This window comes from Ovis canadensis, chromosome 15, assembly GCF_042477335.2.
Source record: "Ovis canadensis isolate MfBH-ARS-UI-01 breed Bighorn chromosome 15, ARS-UI_OviCan_v2, whole genome shotgun sequence".
Lineage (NCBI taxonomy): Eukaryota > Metazoa > Chordata > Mammalia > Artiodactyla > Bovidae > Ovis > Ovis canadensis.
This window is the reverse complement of record NC_091259.1, coordinates 9805738-9831446: the sequence shown is the minus strand read 5'-3', so window position 1 is coordinate 9831446 and position 25709 is coordinate 9805738. Positions and strand designations below refer to the sequence as shown.

The 25709-nt window shown below is 38.4% G+C and overlaps 1 protein-coding gene and 1 pseudogene across 4 annotated transcripts in view; both read left to right on the top strand.

The window, feature by feature from the left end:
- GRIA4 (glutamate ionotropic receptor AMPA type subunit 4) overlaps positions 1–25709 on the top strand; it is a 666530-nt gene that overhangs the window by 296000 nt on the left and 344821 nt on the right. The window lies entirely within an intron of this gene.
- LOC138421395 (5S ribosomal RNA) lies at positions 25554–25672 on the top strand (annotated as a pseudogene).

Here is a 25709-nt window from a genome sequence, read left to right as displayed (position 1 = left end):
ACCTTAAATTCAAGACTGAATCAAATGGATAAGTGACAGGATGAAGATTATGCACTGTTGTGAGTAGATCTTTGTGTCCATCTCAGATCACACCAAGGAACTGCCCACTTCTCATCTACAAAAGCCCAACATGACTTTATAAAGGAAGAGAAATATTTGTGTGCTATGGAAAGGTAAAGGGCTTTGGGTTCAAACAGAACTGGCTCGGATTTAGATTATGGCTTCAGCATTTTCTGGCTGGTTATCAGACTTTTCAGTTCTCTGGTAGGGCTGAAGATAGAGTGAAATAATAAATGCAAAGTTGTATTAGTACTCAAATCAATACCAGGCCCATAATAACTGTTTAATAAAGGTTGCTCCCACTTAACTCAGAATTTAGCATGAAAATGAAATATTCTGACACCAAATTCAGTGGTTTTACCTTTTTAATGCCAAAGTAAAACTATTACGTCGCTCAGTCATGTCCAGCTCTTTGTGACTCTATACTCTGTCCAAGGAGATCCAACCAGTCCATTCTGAAGGAGATCAGCCCCGGGATTTCTTTGGAAGGAATGATGCTAAAGCTGAAACTCCAGTATTTTGGCCACCTCATGCGAAGAGTTAACTCATTGGAAAAGATTCTGATGCTGGGAGGGATTGGGGGCAGAAGGAGAAGGGGACGACAGAGGATGAGACGGCTGGATGGCATCACTGACTCAATGGACATGAGTCTGGGTGAACTCCGGGAATTGGTGATGGACAGGGAGGCCTGGCGTGCTGCGATTCATGGGGTCGCAATGAGTCGGACATGACTGAGCGACTGAACTGAACTGAACTGAACTGACTGTCCATGGAACTCTCTAGGCAAAATCACTGGAGTGGGTTGCCATTTCCTTCTCCAAGGGATCTTCCCAACTCAGGGATCAAACCCAAGTTTCCTGCATTGTAAGCAGATTCCCTACTGTCTGAGTGACCAGGGAAGCTCTTATAATGCCAAGTTGCTCTTGAGGTGGGGGGGGGGGGGGAAGTAAAATAATCCAAGGATAAATTTTTTTTACTGTGGTTCTTTATTGTTTCCAGTGAAGAACAGAAAATATATGTATTAATTGTATCATTACCATGGATTAAAAGGCATTTTGAACTAATCTAATCTGAAACAATTTACTGTGTGTAGTTCTCAAATATTTGGGAAAGTTTAAAACCAAAATTAAGAGAACACAAAGCCCCACAATCTTCTCATTTCTAGAGTCACTTTCAGTCTTAGTCTCGCACAGCTGTTATACTGGGGACCATCCAACTGCACAGAGATAGATCTCTTTCCACTCATTTGCATAATTCTGAATTCCTTTCAGAGGATGCATAATACCAGTGCAGAAATATAAAGACTCAACAACAGTCATCTAAGGAAGAATTCAATCAACTAGAACAGCTGTTCGTCAGAAATGTTGCAAAGCTTCCTTTATCAACCATATGTTTCTTCCTGACAGTTGCAATTCCAAAATTATACTGGTTACCTTTTATTCGGGTATAGTATTAAAATATTTCTCAATTGCACCATTCAAAACATGAAAAGCTTTGAAATAAAACATTAAAATAGCTTCTTGGTTTGTGTGTGTGTGTGTATAAAAGAGAGAAAAATCTTATGCACCAGTATTTAGCTTCATCTTACTCAGTTTTGCGAAGTTGCATTGTAATACATTAATCATTTATATGTTGATTTAGATGTAGCAAAATTATTAGAGCATAATCATCTTCAATGCTAACCTACCTGGGTTTACATCCTGATTTTACGTCTTATATTATGTGACTGTGGGTTGCTTATCTCTGTGTTCCTCACTTCAACATGTCAAATGGAGACAATAATACTACCTTCCCTATATACTTGTTTTGAAAGATTGAGCACATCTATGAAAAATCATAGAACAATGTTTGAATCATCATAAATATTATATAAGTTATAGTTTTCATAATTAGTAGTATTTAACATTATCCCATAAATTTATCCCTATTTTTTAAGCAAATTAATTGTGGTATAATTTGGTTACCCTATAATCGGGCTTCCCTGGTGGCTAAAATGGCAAAGAATTTGCTTGCAAGAAAGAGATCCAGGTTCAGTCCCTGGGTTGGGCAGATTCCATGGAGAAGGGAATGACAACCAACTCCAGTATTCTTGCCTAGAGAACTTCATGGATGGAGGAACCTGGCATGCTACAGTCCATCAGGTCATTATGAGTCAGATATGACTGAATGACTAATCAGATTTAATTTGGAAGATATTTACTTTGGAAGACAAAAGAAGCATTTTCTATAGTCTGTTAGACATCACATTTTTATAATTTGCATACAGACTAGACAGATAGCTATTAAAACTTTAATTATGGTATTAAAACAATTATTTCAATATTAATTCTTGAATATGGCCATTTCATAGTTTAAATGGCATGAGTACAAGGGTCTGCCCCCACTTGTTCATCTTTGTAACCCTGGTAATTAGCACAGTACTGGACATGTATTTACACTCAATCAGTGCATGCTGAGATATATTTAGTAAGTGAGATCTATTTAGTAAGTGAGTTCTATTTAGTAAATAGTGGATATTGGCTTATATGTCTTGAAACTTTGTGATTTTTTTGTACAAATTATCTTTTCTATTGTATCACAATAAAGTACCAATTTTCCATTTTTAAGTCATGCAAACTTTAAACTACAAGTATTTCTTCCAATCAAAGATTTAGCCATACTCCTTTTGCTGGCATAAATCAGATTTGTGTTGTTAAAAAAAAAGTGAAAGTGAAAGTCACTCAGCGGTGTCCAACTCTTTGCAATCTCATGGACTAAACAGTCCGTGTAATTCTCCTGGCCAGAATACTGAAGTGGGTAGCGTTTCCCTTCTCCAGGGAATCTTCCCACCCCCAGGGATCAAACCCAGGTCTCTTTCATTGCAGGCGGATTCTTTACCAACTGAGGTATCAGGGAAGCCTGTTAAAAAGAAAAGAACTCTTAAAACGTAACTACTATTGCGAGGAAAAAATAATTTAAAAAATTTAAGCATCACTTAATTGGAAAGACTATAGTTGTGGTTCTCAATAGAGATTCTGATTCAATGGATATGGGATGTATTTCAGAATCTGTAGAAATTCACCAATGCTTATTGAAAGTCGTTTGCATATATGTGCAAAATGTGCATATGTTAATTATTGCTATTATATTGATCAATTATATCAGTCTGAAAGGCAATAAATGCTGTTTCCAATATCAAATGGGCAATAAGTAAGATATTACAGGGAAGGTAGAATAAAAAAGTATTATAAATAAATAAAACACTGATTAAGGATGATTTAATTTATTTCTGGAGAAGGCCATGGCACCCCACTCCAATACTCTTGCCAGGAAAATCCCACGGACGGAGAAGCCTGGTGGACTGCAATCCATGGGGTCGCTAAGAGTCGAACACTACTGAGCACTACTGAGCGACTTCACTTTCACTTTGCACTTTCACGCATTGGAGAGGGAAATGGTAACTCACTCCAGTGATCTTGCCTGGAGAATACCAGGGCTGGGGGAGCCTGGTGGGCTGCTGTCTATGGGGTTGCATAGAGTTGGACATGACTGAAGTGACTTAGCAACAGCAGCAATTTATTTTAATTTGTTTTTTTTTATTTTTAATATAAATTTATTTCTTTTAGTTGGAGGTTAATTACTTTACAATATTGTATTGGTTTTGCCATACATCAACATGAATCTGCCACAGGTATACACGTGTTCCCCATCCTGAACACCCCTCCCTCCTTCCCCGTACCATCCCTCTGGGTCGTCCAGGTTCAATGCATGATATTGGATGCTTGGGGCTGGTGTATTGGAGCAATTTATTTCTGTAAGGTGTCACAGAGACATAAAATGTTTCTTGGGAAGTTGCAACTAACCATCACCTTTAGACATTTCTAATAAAGCTTGAACTAAGCATGTGCTGATATAGCTTAGACCTTTAATATTTTTCAAATGATAGTACTTTCATAGGAAACTTACAATATATATAATCAAATTATGCTCACATCTTTACAGTTATGTCAAAAAGTCACTTGTTCCATATTTAAATAACATCTAGCTAATCTCTCAACTTCTGGATTCTGTCTTTTAATCTACTATTAAAATCAAACAATTGAAACATGAAAATATTGGAGAACTCTTGCCAATGGTAACAATTGCCTAGGGTAAAGGTGTTCACGCCTAGAATAAAATGTGTGCTATTAATCAGCAGTTTATTAAAATGCTTTTTAAAAATATTAATGATCTTGTTACAGCACTTAAGATCATGTCATTGAGGTGCATCTACTATTATAGTGGCTTATTGCAAGTCATGATGAAAGTGAAGCATAAGTTTTTCTTCTTTAGGTTCATTCATTATAACAAATTTCAAAATCTAATCATTAAGCAGTGAAGATTATACTTTCAATATATTATTGATTTATGAAGCATTTATCTTCATAATGCTTTACTATCTCCTTATGAGAATTTTTTAAGTGAAAGAGTACTAAACAGAATCCAAGACTGGATTAATTATACTAATTAATTTACTAATTCATTCATTTAACCAAGAATTTTCAGGTGCTGGTGTTGTATCATGTACTGTGTTAGACTCTGGTGATCAAATTACAAATAAGATATAGCATATATTAATTTTTCTCTTGTAATTCGGTGTGGGGCAAAATTCTTGGTCCATAACCAAGGTCTTTTATTGTGAGGTTCTTTCGATTTTCTGTAAGATAAGCCTAAATGTAATGTGAACATTACTCTGAAGGAGCAGTTCTGTCTAAATATTTAACCTAAATAGACATTTCTCCAAGGAAGACATACAGACGGCTAACAAACATATGAAAAGATGCTCAACATCACTCATTATCAGAGACATGCAAATCTAGACCACAATGAGGTACCATTTCACACCAGTCAGAATGGCTGCAATCCAAAAGTCCACAAGCAATAAATGCTGGAGAGGTTGTGGAGAAAAGAGAACCCTCTTACACTGTTGGTGGGAATGCAAACTAGTACAGCCACTATAGAGAACAATGTGGAGATTTCTTTAAAAACTGGAAATAAAACTGCCATATGACCCAGCAACCCCACTGCTGGGCATACACACTGAAGAAACCAAATTTGAAAGAGACACGTGTACCCCAATGTTCATCACAGCACTGTTTATAATAGCCAGGACATGGAAGCAACCTAGATGTCCATCAGCAGATGAATAGATAAGAAAGCTGTGGTACATATACACAATGGAGTATTACTCAGCCATTAAAAAGAATACATTTGAATCAGTTCTAATGAGGTGGATGAAACTGGAGCCGATTATACAGAGTGAAGTAAGCCAGAAAGAAAAACACCAATACAGTATACTAACGCATATATATGGAATTTAGAAAGATGGTAATGATAACCCTTTATGCAAGACAGCAAAAGAGACACAGACGTATAGAACAGTCCTGGACTCTGTGGGATAGGGAGAGGGTGGGATGATTTGGGAGAATAGCATTGAATCATGTATAATATCATATTAGAAATGAATCATCAGTCCAGGTTCAATGCAGGATGCTTGGGGCTGGTGCACTGGGATGACCCAGAGGGATGGTACAGGGAGGGAGGTGGGAGGGGAGTTCAGGATGGGGAACACGTGTACACCCGTGGCAGATTCATGTTGATGTATGGCAAAACCAATACAGTATTGTAAAGTAATAATAATAATAAATAAATGATAAATGGTTAAAATAAATAAATAAATATTTAACCTACACAACAGTGGTTTGAATTGAATCACTAGCAATTCCACCAAGAATTAGGCTGTAACATGCTGTTAAGGTACATCCTGAACATTCAGAAAAGAGAAATGGACTCCCTCAATCAAAGAGAGAAATCTCCTTCAGAGACTAGATAAAGGATAGTTACCAGAGCCAGTACTCACCCCCATGGAAATGGAGGCATTGCTTTCTGACTCCTCAGATTCTCCTCAGAAAACAGAGGTGAAAAGCACTCTTTTCCTTAGTGTATGTTTTAAACATTACAGTGATTTTTATTCATTCCATTCTGGTGAAAAAAACAGAGAGACTCTAATCTGGTAGTTCAGACCAAAGACAGTTTCAGAACTGTTCAAAATCCAACTTTCTTCTCTGCATAAACAGTCAAAAAGCATTTAGTTCTAGTAGACTATAGTCAAAGTGATTCATAAATGATTATATAATACTTTATAATATAAATTTGAGCAGACATAGTGAATGAGTAATAGTGATTATCTTTCCCCAATTGTACATGAAGCCCCATGGTTTATGTAGAGCTTTATTAGACCCCCTACCCCTTGAGAAATACAAAAACTGTAATGTTGTTCCTACAGTCATGGAGTTTAGAGAAATTTCAGACCAAGGAAACATTTTGTAAGCAACATAACACAGGCTGTAAGAAGTGAAGAATTCTGTTCATTGAGCTGTTCTTGAGTTCAGAAACAGAAAAACAAACTGGGAGAATTATGCAAGTATCATGTATCATATAATTTTGATGTTTTAAAATGTTGTTTACCGTTTGTAGTAAAATAGAAAGGTGAATTGACAGTATTCCTAGTTTGGGGTTTTATCCCTAGTTCTGTTCTTGTTTTATAAGCATTAACAATGAAAATATACTGTCTTTACAATGGTTTACTTCTATTTATAAAATAGGAGTATATTGACTGTTCATTGTAAAGAAGAGATTCCCCCAAAAAAATCAAAGAAATAAAAGTGAATGGAACTAGTCCATGCTTGATTAGTAACACTAATACTAAAAACTATTGTTGAAAATAAGATAATGTTCAATATAAAATTGATATTGAATGACTATATGACAAGAAATATCATTCTAGAAATCAAAATAAACTATATTAAAATGGCATTAAAATATTCTAAGCAGCCTATAAAACTCTATGTGATGTTTCTAAAATTAATAGAATTAAGATACTCTACAATATCACTGTTAATTTCAAAAAGCAACTGGAAATATCTATGCAAATAAATAGTAGAGAAAAAAAGGCTTTCCAACCACTAGTCTATACATTCATGACGAGCTGGATTGAAAACTAGAAGTCAGGTATGGAATAAGGACAATCTGTTAAAGCCTTTGAAAATGATGATAATAAAAATTTTTGATAAACTATATTCATATAAAAATTGACAGTGACATGAAGAATACTGAAAAATGTTGAATTATGGAATCTGGAATTCTCAAGTCAAAGGAAATCAGGGCTCATGACTAAAATATCTGCAGTTAAATGTGGGAGTTAGACATTTTAGCCACACACAGGGAGATGGAAGCATTTAATGGATTCTACCCTCGTTCTGAAGGAAAATCGAACCAAAAGGTAAATAAGCACTTTTTGGAAAAAAAGAACACAAGATTTGGTTTAATTACAAATACAATTGATAAAAATCAGGAAACACAAAATTGTACAAGACAAATTAAGATGTTAACTTCATGATGTGATGAAATACAGATCTATAAAAATAGTAATAGGCTGCTAGTTCTGTGAATTGCAACTATAAAAGGCACTTGATATTAGAATTTTACCAAAGGTTCAAGGTTTATATTAAATCTCAAAGTGCTGATCTCAAACTACCCAGTTCAATTCAGTTCGTCGCTCAGTCATGTCCGATTGTTTGTGACCAAATGAATCGCAGCACGCCAGGCCTCCGTGTCCATCACCAACTCCCGGAGTTTACCATCGAGTTGGTCATCGAGTTTGGTTCATCAAGTTAGTCCATAAAGTTGATGATGCCATCCAGCCATCTCATCCTCTGTCATCCCCTTCTCCTCCTGCCCCCAATCCCTCCCAGCATAAGGGTCTTTTCCGATGTGTCAACTCTTCGCATGATGTGGCCAAAGTATTGGAGTTTCAGCCTCAGCATCAGACTTCCAATGAACACCCAACTGATCACCTTTAGGATGGACTGGTTGGATCTCCTCGCAGTCCAAGGAACTCTCAAGAGTCTTCTCCAACACCACAGTTCAACAGCATCCATTCTTCAGCACTCAGCTTTCTTCACAGTCCAGCTCTCACATCCGTAAATGACGACTGGAAAAACCATAGCTTTGACTAGACAGAAATTGTTGACAAAGTAATGCCTCTGCTTTCGAATATGCTATATAGGTTGGTTATAACGTTACTTCCAAGGAGTAAGCGTCTTTTGAATTCATGGCTCCAATCACTATCTACAGTGATTTAGGAACCACCAAAAATATTCTGACACTGTTTCCACTGTTTCCCCTTCTATTTCCCATGAAGTGATGGGACCAGATGCCATGATCTTCGTTTTCTGAATGTTGGGCTTTAAGCCAACGTTTTCACTCTCCTCTTTCACTTTCATCAAGAGGCTTTTTAGTTCCTCTTCACTTTCTGCCATAAGGGTGGTGTCATCTGAATATCTGAGATTATTGATATTTCTCCCAGCAATATTGATTCCAGCTTGTGTTTCATCCAGCCCAGCATTTCTCATTATGTACTCTGCATATAAGTTAAAAAAAGCACAGTGACAATATACAGCCTTGACGTACTTCTTTTCCTATTTGGAACCAGTCTGTTGTTCCATGTCCAGTTCTAACTGTTGCTTCCTGACCTACATATAGGTTTCTCAAGAGGCAGGTCAAGTGGTCTGGTATTCCCATCTCTTTCAGAATTTTCCACAGTTTATTGTGATCCACACAGTCAAAGGCTTTGGCATAGTCAATAAAGCAGAAATAGATGTTTTTCTGGAACTCTCTTGCTTTTTCCATGATCCAGCAGATGTTGGCAATTTGATCTCTGATTCCTCTGCCTTTTCTAAATGCAGCTTGAACATCTGGAAGTTCACGGTTCATGGAATGCTGAAGCCTGGCTTGGAGAATTTTGAGCATTACTTTACTAGTGTGTGAGATGAGTGCAATTGTGCAGTAGTCTAAGCATTTTGGGCACTGTCTTTCTTTGGTGTTGGAATGAAAACTGACCTTTTCTAGTTCTGTGGCCACTGCTGAGTTTTCCAAATTTGTTGGCATATTGAGCGCACCACTTTTACAGCATCATCTTTCAGGATTTGAAAGAGCTCAATTGGAATGCCATCACCCCCACTAGCTTTGTTTGTAGTGATGCTTTCTAAAGCCCACTTCACTTCACATTCCAGGATGTCTGGCTCTAGATGAGTGATCACACCATCTTGATTATCTGGGTTGTGAAGATCTTTTTTGTACATTTCTGTGTATTCTTGCCACCTCTTCTTAATATCATCTTCTTCTGTTAGGTCCAGACAATTTTTGTCCTTTATTGAGCCCATCTTTGCATGAAATGTTCCCTTGGTATCTCTCATTTTCTTGAAGAGATCTCTAGTCTTTCCCATTCTGTTTTTTCCTCTATTTCTGTGCATTGATCACTGAAGAAGGCTTTCTTATCTCTTTTTGCTATTCTTTGGAACTCTGCATCCAGATGCTTATATCTTTCCTTTTCTCCTTTGCTTTTCACCTCTCTTCTTTTCACAGCTATTTGTAAGGCCTCCCCAGACAGCCATTTTGCTTTTTTGCATTTCTTTCCCATGGGGATGGTCTTGATCCCTGTCTCCTGTACAATGTCACGAACCTCAATCCATAGTTCATCAGGCACTCTATCTATCAGATCTAGGCCCTTAAATCTATTTAGGTCATACCTGAATGGTCTAGTGGTTTTCCCTACTTTCTTCAATTTAAGTCTGAATTTGGCAATAAAGAGTTCATGATCTGAGCCACAGTCGGCTCCTGGTCTTTTTTTTACTGACTTAATAGAGCTCCATCTTTGGCTGCAAAGAATATAATCAATCTGATTTCCATGTTGACCTCCTAGTGATGTCCATGTGTAGAGTCTTCTCTTATGTTGTTGGAAAAGGGTGTTTGCTATGACCAGTGTGTTCTCTTGGCAAAACTCTAGTAGCCTTTGCCCTGCCTCATTCAGTACTCCAAGGCTAAATTTGCCTGTTACTCCAGGTTTTTCTTGACTTCCTACTGTTGCATTCCAGTCCCTTATAATGAAAAGGACATCTTTTGGGCGGGGGGTGTTAGTTCTAAAAGGTCTTGTAGATCTTCATAGACCCATTCAACTTCAGCTTCTTCAGCATTACTGGTTGGGGCATAGGCTTGGATTGCCATGATATGGAATGGTTTGTCTTGGAAACAAACAGAGATCATTCTGTCATTTTTGAGACTGTATACAAGCACTGCATTTCAGACTCTTTTGTTGACCATGATAGCTACTCCATTTCTTCTAAGGGATTCCTGCCCACAGTAGTAGATATAATGGTCATCTGAGTTAAATTCATCCATTCCAGTCCATTTTAGTTCGCTGATTCCTAGAATGTCGACATTCACTCTTGCCATCTCCTGTTTGACCACTTCCAATTTGCCTTGATTCCAGGTTCCTATGCAATATTGCTCTTTACAGCTTTAGACCTTGCTTCTATCACCAATCACATCCACAACTGGGTATTGTTTTTGCTTTGGCTCCATCCCTTCATTTGTTCTCAAGCTTTTTCTCCACTAATCTCCAGTAGCATATTGGGGACTTACCGACCTAGGGAGTTCCTCTTTCAGTATCCTATCATTTTTCCTTTTCACGCTGTTCATAGCGTTCTAAAGGCAAGAATACTGAAGTGGTTTGCCATTCCCTTCTCCAGTGGACCACATTCTGTAAGACCTCTCTCCCATGACCCATCTGTATTGGGTGTCCCCACACAGCATGGCTTAAATCAATGGCTTAATCTCATTGAGTTAGACAAGGCTGTGGTCTGTGTGATTAGATTAGCTAATTTTCTGTGATCATAGTTTCAGTGTGTCTGCCCTCAGATGCCCTCTCACAATATCTACCATCTTACTTGGGTTTCTCTTACCTTGGACGTGGGGTATCTCTTCATGGCTGCTCCAGCAAAGCACAGCTGCTGCTCCTTACCTTGGACGAGGTCGCCCTTCCTGATCTTGAACATGGAATAGCTCCTCTCAACCCTCCTGCACCCTTGTAGCCGCTGCTCCTCGGATGTGGGGTAGCTCCTCTCGGCTGCTCCTGCACTGTCGCAGCCTTGCACTCTCGGTCACCACCCCTGACCTTGGGCGTGGGGTAGCTCCTCTCAGCTGCGCTTCTGCATGGGTCCATTTCAGTCGCTGCACTTCTGCTCAAGCTACTCAAGGCCCTACTAATTTTTATTTTCTCTGAACTTATCTGGATTATGAAGAGACTAACACCAGTTGTAGTACATATTTGTGACAATTTCTGCAGCATTCAGAGACATGATGCATGTGTCCTATTGCAGTCTTCTTCGCAACATAATCTGACTCAGTGCTGGACTTGAAGAGGCTTTTGCTTTACTTGCCCTGTGACCTTGAGCAGTTTTATCTTTTTTAAGCCTTCTTTTTCTTTTTTTTCAGTTGGATAATCATTAAAGTCAATCATACCCTAAACTGTTTACAGTACCAATTCAAATTCTGTTATCTTATTTGTGTTGACACTGCTTCAAAGAAAAACACAGAAGGCAATATTCTGACATGCTGAAGTGAAATTTAAGCTTACATAAGCAGATTTTGTAATGATTATCTTTAATTTCATTGTGGCTCAGGATGACTTTACTGACCAAAAGTAGCACGCACACACACACACAAATGCTGAGTGAAATCATTGTGATAGTCAAATGACAATTTGAAAAATAGATTACTTCTTCTGAAGCATTCCCCTTTAGAACATAGTGTACTGCAACACTGATGGATGATCAAGGCGGTCTGAGTCATACAAGTGGACTTTATGCTTCTCCAAATTAGGAGAAAACACATAATTTTTTTTTTTTATCACTCTCACAGCCATGAAATGCTGTTAGCTATTCAAAATGCAAAATTGGCTACCAAAACCTGAGAGAAGATAATCTTTTTTTTCCTACCACCTGCATGGGTAAGAACCACAGGCTTGTGTAGGAACTTCTCCAAATTTCTTTCTCCTTTTCTACATCCTTTTTGTATACAAATAGTTTCTCTAGCTAACCTGTAGAAGTGACATCTGTTACCTTTATGTAAGCCAACGTACATTGGTCTAGGTCACCTTTTGTTTTTTCAGTGCCTGCATGCTGCATCAAATCTTTCTAAGTTTCACCCGGAAAGTCTGTTTAGCTCTATCAGTCACTAAGGGCACGTGTGTTGTCAATCCTCAACTTCAGACACTGGCAGCAGGTATCTGGAGCTTACTTATCTATTTACATGCTGAAGAAATGACATGAAACCTCTATAAATTGCCAGTTTTTAAAATACTATCAAGTACAGAAAATTAAGGGGAAAAAAAATGAAGCATCCCTTATATAATCTCAATGCCCTTGTACATCATTCTTCCATTACATTTCCTCTTTCTGTCTCAAGTCAGGGAACAAAAAGGATTAAGTATAACGTTATAAATTTAAAAAATGTAAGTCTGTGGAGGTCTTAGTAGATGTTTGCAGGATACAGAAACTTACAGTGCTACTATTGGTATTTTAAATGCAATGCTTTTATTTATTTACTTTTGCCATTCAATAATTTTATTTAAAAATATTACTGGACTGCAAGTCTCTTGGACAGCAAGGAAATTCAACCAGCCAATCCTAAAGGAAATCAGTCTAGAATATTTATTGGAAGGACTGATGCTAAAACTGAAACTCCTATACTTTGGCTACCTCATGCAAAGAACTGACCTATTGGAAAGGTTCTGGGAAAGATTGAAGGCAAGAGGAGAAGGGGATAACAGAGGATGACATGGTTGGATGACATCACCAACTTGATGGACATTAGTTTGAGTAAGCTCCAGGAGTTGATGACGGACAGGGAAGCCTGGTGTGCTGTAGTGCACGGGATCACAAAGAGTTGCACAGGACTGAGTGACCAAACTGAACTGACTGAATTTTATTTAGTGTGTTTCTTTTATTGAAATGTAGTTGGTTTACAATACTGTGTCAGTTTCAGACATATAGCAAAGTGAGTCAGGTATATAAATATATATGTGTGTGTTTGTGTGTGTGTGAGCACACACTAAGTCGCTTCAGTCTAACTCTTTTAGACCCCAAAGGCTGTAGCCCACCAAGCTCTGCTGTCCATGGAATTCTCCAGGCAAGAATACTGGAGTGGGTTGCCATGCTCTCCTCCAGGGGATCTTCCTGATGCAGAGGTCAAATTTGTGTCTCTTTTATCTCCTGTATTGGCAGGTGGGTTCTTTACCACTAGCGCCACCTGGCAAACTTGTGTGTGTGTGTATATATTGTTTTTCAAATTATTTTCCCTTATAGGATATTACAAATATAAATATAGATCTCTATGCTATACATTAGAGATCTTGGCTTTTATCTATGTTATATACAGCAGTATGTATATGTTAACCTCAAACTCCTAATTTATCCCTCCCCATCATTTCCCCTTTGGTAATTATAAGCTTGTTTTCTATGCCTGTGGGTTTAACTCTATTTTGTGTATCAATTCGTTTGTATCTTTCTTTTATTTTAATTCTGTTTTGACTGTGTGGATCACAACAAACTGGAAAATTCTTTAACAAATAGGAATATCAGACCATCTTACCTGTATTCTTAGAAACTTGTATGCAGGTCAAGAAGCAACAGTTAGAACCAGACATGGAACAATGGATTGATTCAAAATTGGAAAGTAGTACATCAAAGCTGTATACTGCCACCCTGCTTATTTAACTGATATGCAGACTAAATCATGCAAAATGCCAGGCTGGATGAAGCACAGTTGGAATCAAATTGCTGGGGAAAATATCAACAACCTCAAATATGCAGCTGACACCACCCTTATGGCAGAAAGTGAAGAGGAACTAAAGAGCCTTTTGATGAAGATGAAAGGGGAGAGTGAAAAAGTGACTTAAAACTTAACATTTAGAAACTAAGATCATGGCATCCAGTCCCATCACTTTACTGCAATTAGATGGGGAAACAATGGAAAGAGTGAGCAATTTTATTATCTTGTGTTCCAAAATCACTGTGGATGACAACTGAAGCCACGAAATTAAAAGATGCTTGCTCCTTGGAAGAAAAGTTATGACAAGCCTAGACAGCATATTACAAAGGAGAGACATCACTTTGCTGACAAAGGTCTGTATAGACAAAGCTATGGTTTTTCATAAAGAAGGCTAAGCACCAAAGAATTGATCTTTTGAACTGTGGTGTTGGAGAAGACTCTTGAGAGTCCCTTGGACAGCAAAGCAATCAAATAAGTCAATCCTAAAGAAAACCAACCCTGAATACTCATTGGTAGAACTGATGCTGAAACATTTGGGCACCTGATTCAAAGAGCTGACTCATTGGAAAAGACCCTGATGCTGGGAAAGACTGAAGGCAGAAAGAGAAGAGGATGACAGAGGAAGAGATGATTGGATGACATCACTGACTCAATGGACATGAGTTTCAGCAAACTCCTGGAGATATTGGAGAACAGGGAAGCCTGGCGTGCTGTATTCCATGGGATCACAAAGAGTTGGACATGACTTAGCAAATGAACAAAACAACAATGTAAAGAGAAAACATGTAATGTTTATGCATATCTTTTGAGGAGGGTTTTATCTATATTGTTCATTTAAACAAATATACTTTAAAGAGTAAAGGCATTTCCTTCAAGTGGTTTATAGTCTAGAACAGGACATAGACACAATAGTGACATTATAATTTTTTTCTTCTAGTGTTATTGAGATGCAATTGATATTCAGCACTTTATGAATTTAAGATGCATGGCATAATCATTTGAATTGTATGCATCATGAAATGTTTACCACATAAGTTTAGTGAACATCTATCACCTAATACAGATACAAGATTAAAGAAATAGAAAAAGTATATTTTCTTGTGATAAAAACTCAGGATTTGCTTTCTTTTATTTATAACATGCAACAGTGTTAATTGTACTTATCATGCTGTTCATTACATTCCTAGCACTCATTTACCTTCAAATTGGAAGTTTGTACCTTTTGACTGGTTTGTTCAGTTACCTCTTCCCCTGCCATAACCTTTGATACACATATAAATCTGATCTCTTTTTCTAGGATTATATTTGTTGTGTTACTTACGTTTGTAGCATAACTGACCTAAAATACTATGTTCGTTTCTAGTACACAACATCAGTTCAGTCAGTTCAGTTCAGTCACTCAGCCATGTCCGACTGTTTGTGACTCCATGTAACACAGCACACCAGGCCTCCCTGTCCATCACCAACTCCCGGAGTTCACACAAACTCATGTCCATCTAGTCGGCGATTCCATCCAGCCATTTCACCCTCTGTTGTCCCCTTCTCCTTCTGCCCCCAATCCCTCCCAGCATGAGTCTTTTCTAATGAGTCAACTCTTTACATTAAGTGGCCAAAGTATAGGAGTTTCAGCTTTAGCATCAGTCCCTCCAATGAACACCCAACTGATCTCCATTAGGATGGACTGGTTGGATCTCTTTGCAGTCTGAGGGACTCTCAAGAGTCTTCTCCAACACCACAGTTCAAAAGCATCAATTCTTTGGCTCTCAGCTTACTTCACAGTCCAACTCTCACATCCATACATGACCACTGGAAAAACCATAGCTTTGACTAGACGGACCTTTGTTGGCAAAGTAATGTCTCTGCTTTTTAACATGCTGTCTGGGTTGGTCATAACTTTCCTTCCAAGGAGTAAGCGTCTTTTAATTTTGTGGCAGCAATTACCATCTGCAGTGATTCGGGAGCTCAAAAAAATAAGGTCTGACACTGTTTCCACTGTTTCCCCATCTATTTCCTATGAAGTGATAGGACCAGATGCCATGATCTTCGTTTTCTGAATGTTGAACTTTAAGCCAACTTCTTCACTCTCCTCTTTCACTTTCATCAAGAGGCTTTTTAGTTCCTCTTCACTTTCTGCCATAAGGGTGGTGTCATCTCCATATCTGAGGTTATTGATATTTCTCCTGGCAATCTTGCTTCCAGCTTGTGCTTCTTCCAGCCCGGCATTTTTCATGATGTACTCTGCATATAAGTTAAATAAGCAGGGTGACACAACATAGTGATTCAATATTTCTATGCATTTTATAATGATCACCACAGTAACTCCAGTTACTGATTGTCACTGCAAAAATATATAATTATTGACTATATTCCCAACACTGTAAATTTTATACCCATGACTCATTTATTTGCAACTATAAGTTTGTAACTCTTAATTTCCCTCACCTATTTCTATTTTCTCCCTAAACCCATCCTTCTGGCAACCACCTGTTTGTTCTTTAAATCTGTGACCCACTTCTGTTTTTCTATGCTTATTTATTTGCTTTATTTTTTAGATTCCACAGAAGTCAAATAATATACTCTTTATATATCTCTTTCTGAACTTATTTCATTTAACATAATACCCTCTATGTCTTTCCATTTTGTCACTGAGAACATGATTTCATTCATTTTTATAGCTGAGTAAGAAATCATTGTGTATATATATAAATATACACAACATCTTTATTCATTCATCCATTTATTGGCACTTAAGGCCCTTCCATATCTTTGTTATTGAAATGAACATAGGGGTGCATATATCTTTTTGAATGAGTGTTTTCATTTTCTTCAGATAAATACTCAAGTGGAGTTATAATACTTCTGTTTTTAACTTTTTGAGGATTCTCCATAATGTTTTCCATAGTGACCACACCATTTTACATTCCCATCAACAGTGCACAATAGTTCTCTTTTTGCCACATTATTGCCAACACATTATTTGTTGTCCTTTTGCCATTCTGAAAAGTATGAGGTAACATTTCATCATGGTTTTAACTTTACATTTCCCTGTTTATTAGTTATGTTGAGTACGTTTTCAAGTCCCTTTTGGCCCTCTCTCTTTCTTCTTTGGAAAAATGTCTATGTATATCCTCTGTCCCTTTCTTCAACAGATTATTTACTATTTTTATTTTGAATTGTATGAGTTCTCTATATGTTTTGGATAGTAACCTCTAATGGTATGTGTCATTTGTAAATATATTCTCCCATTAATAGGTGACCATTTCTTTTTTCTTTTCTTTCTTTCTTTTTTTTCTTTTCTTTTTTTTTGACAGTTTCCCTCACTGTGCAAAAGCTTTTTAGTTTGATGTAATCTAATTTGCTTGTCTTTGAGGATATGCAGAGAAGGCAGTGGCACCCCATTTCAGTACTCTTGCCTGCAAAATCCCATGGATGGAGGAGCCTGGTAGGCTGCAGTTCATGGGGTCACTAAGAGTCCAAAACGACTGAGTGACTTCGCTTTCAGTTTTCAGTTTCATGTATTGGAGAAGGAAATGGCAACCCACTTCAGTGTTCTTGCCTGGAGAATCCCAGGGATGGAGGAGCCTGGTGGGCTGCCGTCTATGCGGTCACACAGAGTCGGACATGACTGAAATGACTTAGCAGCAGCCATAAAATCATTGCTAAGACCAATGTCAAAGAGAATACTGCCTATTTTATTCCAGAAATTTTAGTTTAATGTCTTACATTTAAGTCTTTAATGTATTTTGAGTTTATTTTTGTATATGGTGCGAGAAAGCAGCCCAGTTTGATTACTTTGCATGTAGCTGTACCAAACAACATTTATTTAATAGTCTGCTTTACCTCATTGTATACTCGGCTCCTTTGTCCTAGATTAATTGAGCATATAACTGTGAATTCATTTCTGGGCTCTGTATTCTGGTCCATATTTATCCATGTGTCTGTTTTTGTGCCAGTACCATACTGTTTTGATTACTATAGGTTTGTTGTATAGCTTGAAATCAGATAGCATAATGTCTCCAGATTTTGTTCTTTCTCAAAAATTGTTTTGGCTATTTGAAATCTTTTATGTTTTCAACAAATTTCAGAATTATTTGTTCACTTGTGTGAAAATGTCATTTTTTAAATAGGGATTGCATCAAATCACAGATTGCTTTAGGTAGTATGATCATTATAACAATATAACTTATTTCAATCCATGAGCATGTTGTCTCTTGTCATCTTTTGTGTGGTCTTCAATTTCTTTCTTGTGTCTTATATGTCTCCAAATACAGATCTTTTACCTCCTTTGTTGGATTTATTCCTCTATATTTTATTATTTTTGCTGCAATTACAATTGTTCTTTTAATTTTTATTTCTGATACTTTGATGTTAGTGTATATACAATACAACAGATTTCTACATATTAATTTTGTGCCCTGGAATTTACCAAATTATTACTTCTAAATATCTTGATCACATCTTTAGAATTTTATATTTATAGTGTCATGTCATCTACAGTGACATATTTACTTCTTGCTTTCCAATTTGGAGGTCTTTTATTTATCTTTTTAGTCTGATTGCTGTGGCTACAAATTCTGATATTATGCTGAGTAAAATTGTTGAGAGTAGCCATCCTTGTCTTATTCCTGATATTAGAGGAAATTCTTTTGCTTTTTACCATTGAATATGACACTTAGCTCAGTTCAGTCGCTCAGTTGTGTCTGACTCTTTGCAACCCCATGAATCACAGCACGCCAGGCCTCCCTGTCCATCACCAACTCCCAGAGTTCATCCAGACTCACATCCTTCGAGTCAGTGATGCCATCCAGCCATCTCATCCTCTGTCGGCCCCTTCTCCTTCTACCCCCAATCCCTCCCAGCATCAGAGTCTTTTCCAATGAGTCAACTCTTCGTATGAGGTGGCCAAAGTACTGGAGTTTCAGATTTAGCATCATTCCTTCCAAAGAAAACCCAGGGCTGATCTTCAGAATGGTCTGGTTGGATCTCCTTGCAGTCCAAGGGACTCTCAACAGTCTTCTCCAACACCACAGTTCAAACGCATCAATTCTTCAGTGCTCAGCCTTATTCACAGTCCAACTCTCACATCCATACATGACCGCTGGAAAAACCATAGCCTTGACTAGATGGAACTTAGTCAGCAAAGTAATGTCTCTGCTTTTGAATATGCTATCTAGGTTGGTCATAACTTTTCTTCCGAGGAGTAAGGGTCTTTTAATTTCGTGGCTGCAGTCACCATATACAGTGATTTTGGAGTCCCCCAAAATAAAGTCTGACACTGTTTCCACTGTTTGCCCATCTATTTCCCATGAAGTGATGGGACCAACGCCATGATCTTACTTCTCTAAATGTTGAGCTTTAAGCCAACTTTTTCACTCTCCTCTTTCACTTTCATCAAGAGGCTTTTTAATTCCTCTTCACTTTCTGCCATAAGGGTGGTGTCATTTGCAATTCTGAAGTTATTGATATTTCTCCCCGCAATCTTGATTCCAGCTTGTGTCTCTTCCAGTCCAGTGTTTCTCATGATGTACTCTGCATATAAGATAAATGAGCAGGGTGACAATATACAGCCATGATGTACTCCTTTTCCTATTTGGAACCAGTCTGTTGTTCCATGTCCAGTTCTAATTGTTGCTTCCTGACCTGCATAGAGATTTCTCAAGAGGCAAGTCAGGTGGTCTGGTATTCCCATCTCTCTCAGAATTTTCCACAGTTTATTGTGATCCACACAGTCAAAGGCTTTGGCAAGTCAATAAAGCAGAAATAGATGTTTTTTCTGGAACTCTCTTGCTTTTTCCATGATCCAGCAGATGTTGGCAATTTGATCTCTGGTTCCTCTGCCTTTTCTAAAACCAGCTTGAACATCAGGAAGTTCACAGTTTATGTATTTCTGAAGCCTGGCTTGGAGAATTTCGAGCATTACTTTGCTAGCGTGTGAGGTGAGTGCAATTGTGCGGTAGTTTGATCATTCTTTGGCATTGCTTTTCTTTGCTGTTGGAATGAAAACTGACACTTTCCAGTCCTGTGGCCACTGCTGAGCTTTCCAAACTTGCTGGCACATTGAGTGCAGCACTCTCACGGCATCATCTTTCAGGATTTGAAAAAGCTCAACTGGAATGCCATTACCTCCACTAGCTTTGTTCATAGTGATGCTTTCTACAGCCCACTTGACTTCACATTCCTGGATGTCTGACTCTAGACGAGTGATCACACCATCGTGATTACCTGGGTAGTGAAGATCTTTTTTGTACAGTTCTTCTGTGTATTCTTGCCACCTCTTCTTAATATCTTCTGCTTCTGTTAGGTCCATACAATTTCTGTCTTTCATCAAGCCCATCTTTGCATTAAATATTCCCTTGGATCTCTCATTTTCTTGAAGAGATCTCTAGTCTTTCCCATCCTGTTCTTTTCCTCTATTACTTTGCATTGATCGCTGAGGAAGGCTTTCTTATCTCTTCTTGCTATTCTTTGGAACTCTGCTTTCAGATGCTTATATCTTTCCTTTTCTCCTTCGTTTTTCACCTCTCTTTTTTCCACAGCTATTTGCAAGGCCTCCTCAGACAGCCATTTTGTTTTTTGCATTTCTTTTCCATGGGGATGGTCTTGATCCCTGTCTCCTGTACAATGTCACGAACCTCAATCCATAGATAGGCACTCTATCTGTCAGATCTAGTCCCTTAAATCTATTGCTCACTTCCACTGTATAATCATAAGAGATTTGATTTAGGTCATATCTGAATGGTCTAGCGGTTTTCCCTACTTTCTTCAATTTAAGTCTGAATTTGGTAATAAGGAGTTCATGATCTGAGCCACAGTCAGCTCCTGGTCTTGTTTTTGTTGACTGTATAGAGCTTCTCTATCTTTGTCTGCAAAGAATATGATCAATTGGATTTCAGTGTTGACCCTCTGGTGATGTCCATGTGCAGAGTCTTCTCTTGTGTTGTTGGAAGAGGGTGTTTGCTATGACCAGTGCATTTTCTTGGCAAAACTATATCAGTCCTTGCCCTGCCTCATTCTGCATTCCAAGGCCAAATTTGCCTGTTACTCCAGGTGTTTCTTGACTTCTTACTTTTGCTTTCCAGTCCCATATAATGAAAAGGACATCTTTTTTGTTAGTTCTACAAGGTCTTGTAGGTCTTCATAGAACCGTTCAACTTCAGCTTCTTCAGCATTACTGGTTGGGGCATAGCCTTGGATTGTGGTGATATTGAATGGTTTGCCTTGGAAATGAACAGATCATTCTGTCGTTTTTGAGATTGCATCCAAGTACTGAATTTCAGACTCTTTCTGACCATGATGGCAACTCCATTTCTTCTGAGGGATTCCTGCCTGCAGTAGTAGATATAATGGTCATCTGAGTTACATTCACCCATTCCAGTCCAGTTTAGTTTGCTGATTCCTAGAATGTCAATGTTCACTATTGCCATCTCTTGTTTGGCCACTTCCATTTTGCCTTGATTCATGGACCTGACATTCCAGGTTCCTATGCAACATTGCTCTTTACAGCATCGGACCTTGCTTCTATCACCAGTCACATCCACAGCTGGGTATTGTTTTGCTTTGGCTCCATCCCTTCATTCTTTCTAGAGTTATTTCTCCACTGATCTCCAGTGGTGTGTTGGGCACCTACTGACCTGGGGAGTTCCTCATTCAGTATCCTATCATTTTGCCTTTTCATACTGTTCATGGGGTTCTCAAGGCAAGAATATTGAAGTGGTTTGCCATTTCCTCTCCAGTGGACCACATTCTGTCAGACCTTTCCACTGTGATCCGCCCATCTTGGTTACCCGGTGGGCATTGCTTAGTTTCATTGAGTTAGACAAGGCTGTGGTCCTAGTGTGATTAGATTGACTAGATTTCTGTGAGTATGGTTTCAGTGTGTCTGCCCTCTGATGCCCTCTTGCAACACCTACCATCTTACTTGGGTTTCTCTTACCTTAGGCATGGAGTATCTCTTCACGGCTGCTCCAGCACAGTGCAGCCACTGCTCCTTACCTTGGACGAAGGGTATCTCCTCGCCACTGCCTTTCCTGACCTTAAACGTGGGATAGCCTCTCTAGGCCCTTCTGTGCCTGTGCAGCCACCACTACTTGGATATGGGGTTCCTCCTCCTGGTGGCCACCCCTGGCCTCAGGCACAGGGTGGCTCCTCCCTGCCGCCCTGATCTTGGACACAGGGTAGCTCCTCTCAGCCGCTGCCCCTGGACTCCGATGCGGGGTAGCTCCTCTTGGCTGCTGCCCCTGGCCTCGGACGTGGGATACCTCCTCCTGGCCACTGCCCCTGACCTTGGATGTGGGATAGCCCCTCTCAGCCATTCCTGCACTGTCGCAGCCTGGCACTCTCGGCTTCTGCCCCTGACCTCGGACGTGGGGTAACTCCTCTTGGCTGCCGCCCTTTGGGCATGGGGTCCTCCTGGCTTCTGCCCCTGACCTCGGACATGGAGTAGCTTCTTTCATCCAAGCTTACTGCACCAGTTGCAGCCGCCCGCGCTTAAATTTTTCATTTAGACTTCATTATACTGAGTTATGTTTCCTCTATACACACTTTATTATCTGTTTTTTTATCATAAATATTTGTTAGATTTTGTTGAAAGATTTTCCCACATCTATTGAAATGATTATATTATTTTGTTCTTCAGTTTGGTAACATGGTAAGCACATTGATTGACTTAGGGATGTTGAACTATCCTTGTATTCCTGAAATGAATCCAATTTGATTATTTTGTATGATTTTTTTAATGATCATTGAATTGGGTTAGCTAATATTTTATAGAGAAGTTTTATATCTACCTTTAACAGAGATATTAGCCTAGAATTTTCTTTATTGTGATATCTTTGGTTTGACATCAGGATGGTGTTCATATCTTACAATGAGTTTGTAAGTATTCCTTCTTTTGCTGTTTTGTTGGCTAATTTAAGAAGGATGGGTGGTAATGCTCCTCTAAATATTTGGTAGCATTTACCTGTTATGTCAATAAACACCTGTGATCTTTGTTGAGATTTTTTTTAAATTAATGACCCAATTTCATTGGTAATTGGTCTCTTCATATTTACTTACTGATTTAATCTTGGGATAAGGAACATTTATAGGAATTTGTCCATTTCTTCTAGGTTGTCAATCTTATTAGCATATGATTGTTTATAATAATCTTTTATGATCCTTTGTATTTCTGTGATATAAGTTGTAATGTCCCCTTTTTAACTTCTAACTTTATTAATTTTGAACCTCTCCTTTTCTTTTTCTTTTCTTTTCCTTGATGAGTCTGTCTACAGGTTTTTCAATCTTGCTTCTTTTTTCAAATAACTAGCTCTTGGTTTCATTCATGTTTTCTTTCTTTCTTTCTTTCTTTCTTTCTTTTATTTTTAGTTCTTATGTCATTTATTTCTACTATGATACTTATGAATGTTTTTCCTTCTACTGAGTTTGTTCTTTACAGCATTGGGCTCTACTTCCATCATCAGTCACATCCAAGACAGTGCATTGCTCTCACACCTGCTCCATCTCTTCAGTCCGATGCTGTAAAGAATAGTGTTGTATAGGAATCTGGACTGCTTGGTCCATAAATCAAGCTAAATTGGAAGTGGATAAACAGGAGGTGGCAAAAGTGAGCATCAACATTGTAAGAATCAGTGAAATAAAATGAACTGAAATAGGTGAATTTAATTCAGGTGACCATTTATATATTCTACTGTGGGCAAGAATCACTTAGAAGAAATGCAGTAGCCCTTGTAGTCAACAAAAGACTCCAAAAGCAGTACTTTGGTGCAATCTTAAAAATGACAGAATGATCTCTGTACATTTCCAAGGCAGACCATACAATACCACAGTAATCTAAGTCTATGCCTCAACCACTAATGCTGAAGAAGCTGAAGCTGAATTGTTCTATGAAGACCTACAAGATCTTCTAGAACTAACACCAAAAACAGATGTCCCTTTTCATCACAAAGGGCTGGAATTCAAAAGTAGGAAGTCAAGAGGTACCTAGAGTAACAGGCAAGTTTGGCCTTGGCGTAAAAAATGAAGCAGGGAAAGGCTAACAAAGTTTGCCAAGAGAATGCACTAGTCATAGCAAACACCCTCTTCCAACAACACAAGAGATGACTATACACATGGACATGGCCAGATGGTCCGTACAGTAATCAGATTGATAATATTTTTTTGCAGACAAAGATAGATAAGCTCTATACAGTCAGCAAAAACACGACCAGGAGCTCACTGTGGCTGAGATCATGAACTCCTTATTACAAAACTCAAACTTAAATTGTAGAAAGTAGGGAAAACCACTAGACCATTCAGGTATGATCTAAATCAAATACTTAACAATTACTCAGTGAAAGTGACAAATACATTTGAGGCATTAAATCTAATAGGCAGAACTATGGATGGAGGTTCATGACATTGTACAGGAAGCAGTGATTCAGAACATCCCCCCAAAAAAATAAATGTATAAAGGCAAAAAGGTTGTCTGAGGAGGCCTTACAAATAGCTGAGAAAAGAAGAGAAGCTAAAGGCAAAGGTGAAAAGGAAAGATATACCCATCGAATGAAGAGTTGCAAAGAATAGCAAGGAGAGAAAGAAGCCTTCCTCAGTGATCAATGCAAAGAAATAGAGGAAAGCAATATAATGGGAAAGATTAGAGATCTCTTCATGAAAATTAGAGATATCAAGGGAAAACTTCATACAAATATGGGTAAAATAAAGGACTGAAATTGTATGGACCTAACAGAAGAAGAAGATATTAAGAAGAGGTGGCAAGAATACACAGAATACCTATACAAAAAAGATCTTAATGACCCACATAACCACTGGTTAACCCAGATGGTATGATCACTCACCTAGAGCCAGACATCTTGAAATGTGAAGTCAAGTGGGTGTTAGGAAGCATCACTATGAACAAAGCTAGTGGAGGTGATGGAATTTCAGTTAAGCCATTTCAAATACTAAAAGATGTTGCTGTGAAAGTGCTGCATTAAATATGCCAGCAAATTTGGAAATCTCAGCAGTGACCACAAGACTAGAAAAAGTCAGTTTTCATTCCAATCCCAAAGACGGGTAATGCCAAAGAATGTTTGAACTGCTTCATGCTTGCACTCATTTCACACGCTTACAAAGTAATGCTCAAAATTCTCCAAGCCAGCCTTCAACAGTACATGAACTGAGAACTTCCAGATATTCAAGCTAGATTTAGAAAAGACAGGGGAACCATAGATCAAATTGCCAACACATGTTGGATCATACAAAAAGTGAGAGAGTACCAGAAAATATCTACTTCTGTGATATTTGCTACGCCAAAGTCTTTGACTGTGTGGATCACAGCAAACTGTGGAAAATTCTTAGAGACTGAAACACCAGACAACCCTACATGCCTCCTGAGAAGTCTGTATGCAGATCAAGAAGCAACAGTTAGAACTGGACATGGAACAATGGACTAGTTACAAATTGGGAAAGGAGTGCATCATGGCTGTATAATGTCACCCTGCATATTTAACTTACATGCAGAGTATATCATGCAAAACGCTATACTGGGTGAACCACAAGTTGGAGTCAAGATTGCAGGAGAAATACCAATAATCTCAGATATACGGATGACTCCTTGAAAGCAAAGAACTAAAGAGTCTCTTGATGAAAGCGAAAAAGGAGATGAAAAAGTTGACTTAAAACTCGACATTCAAAACATTAAGGTTATGGCATCCGGTCCTATCACGTCATGAAAAATAGATGAGGAAACAATGGAAACAGTGACAGACTTTGGTCTCTTGGGCTCCAAAGTCATTGCAGATGGTGACTGTAGCCATGAAATTAAAAGATGCTACAGCCATACCATCCTGAATGCGCCTGATCTCATCTGATCTCAGAAGCTAAGCAGGGTTGGGCCTAATCAGTACATGGATGGGAGGCTGCCTGAGAATACCAGGTACTGCAGGCTTTTCTTTGAGGGCTTTCCTGGTGGCTCAGACAGTAAA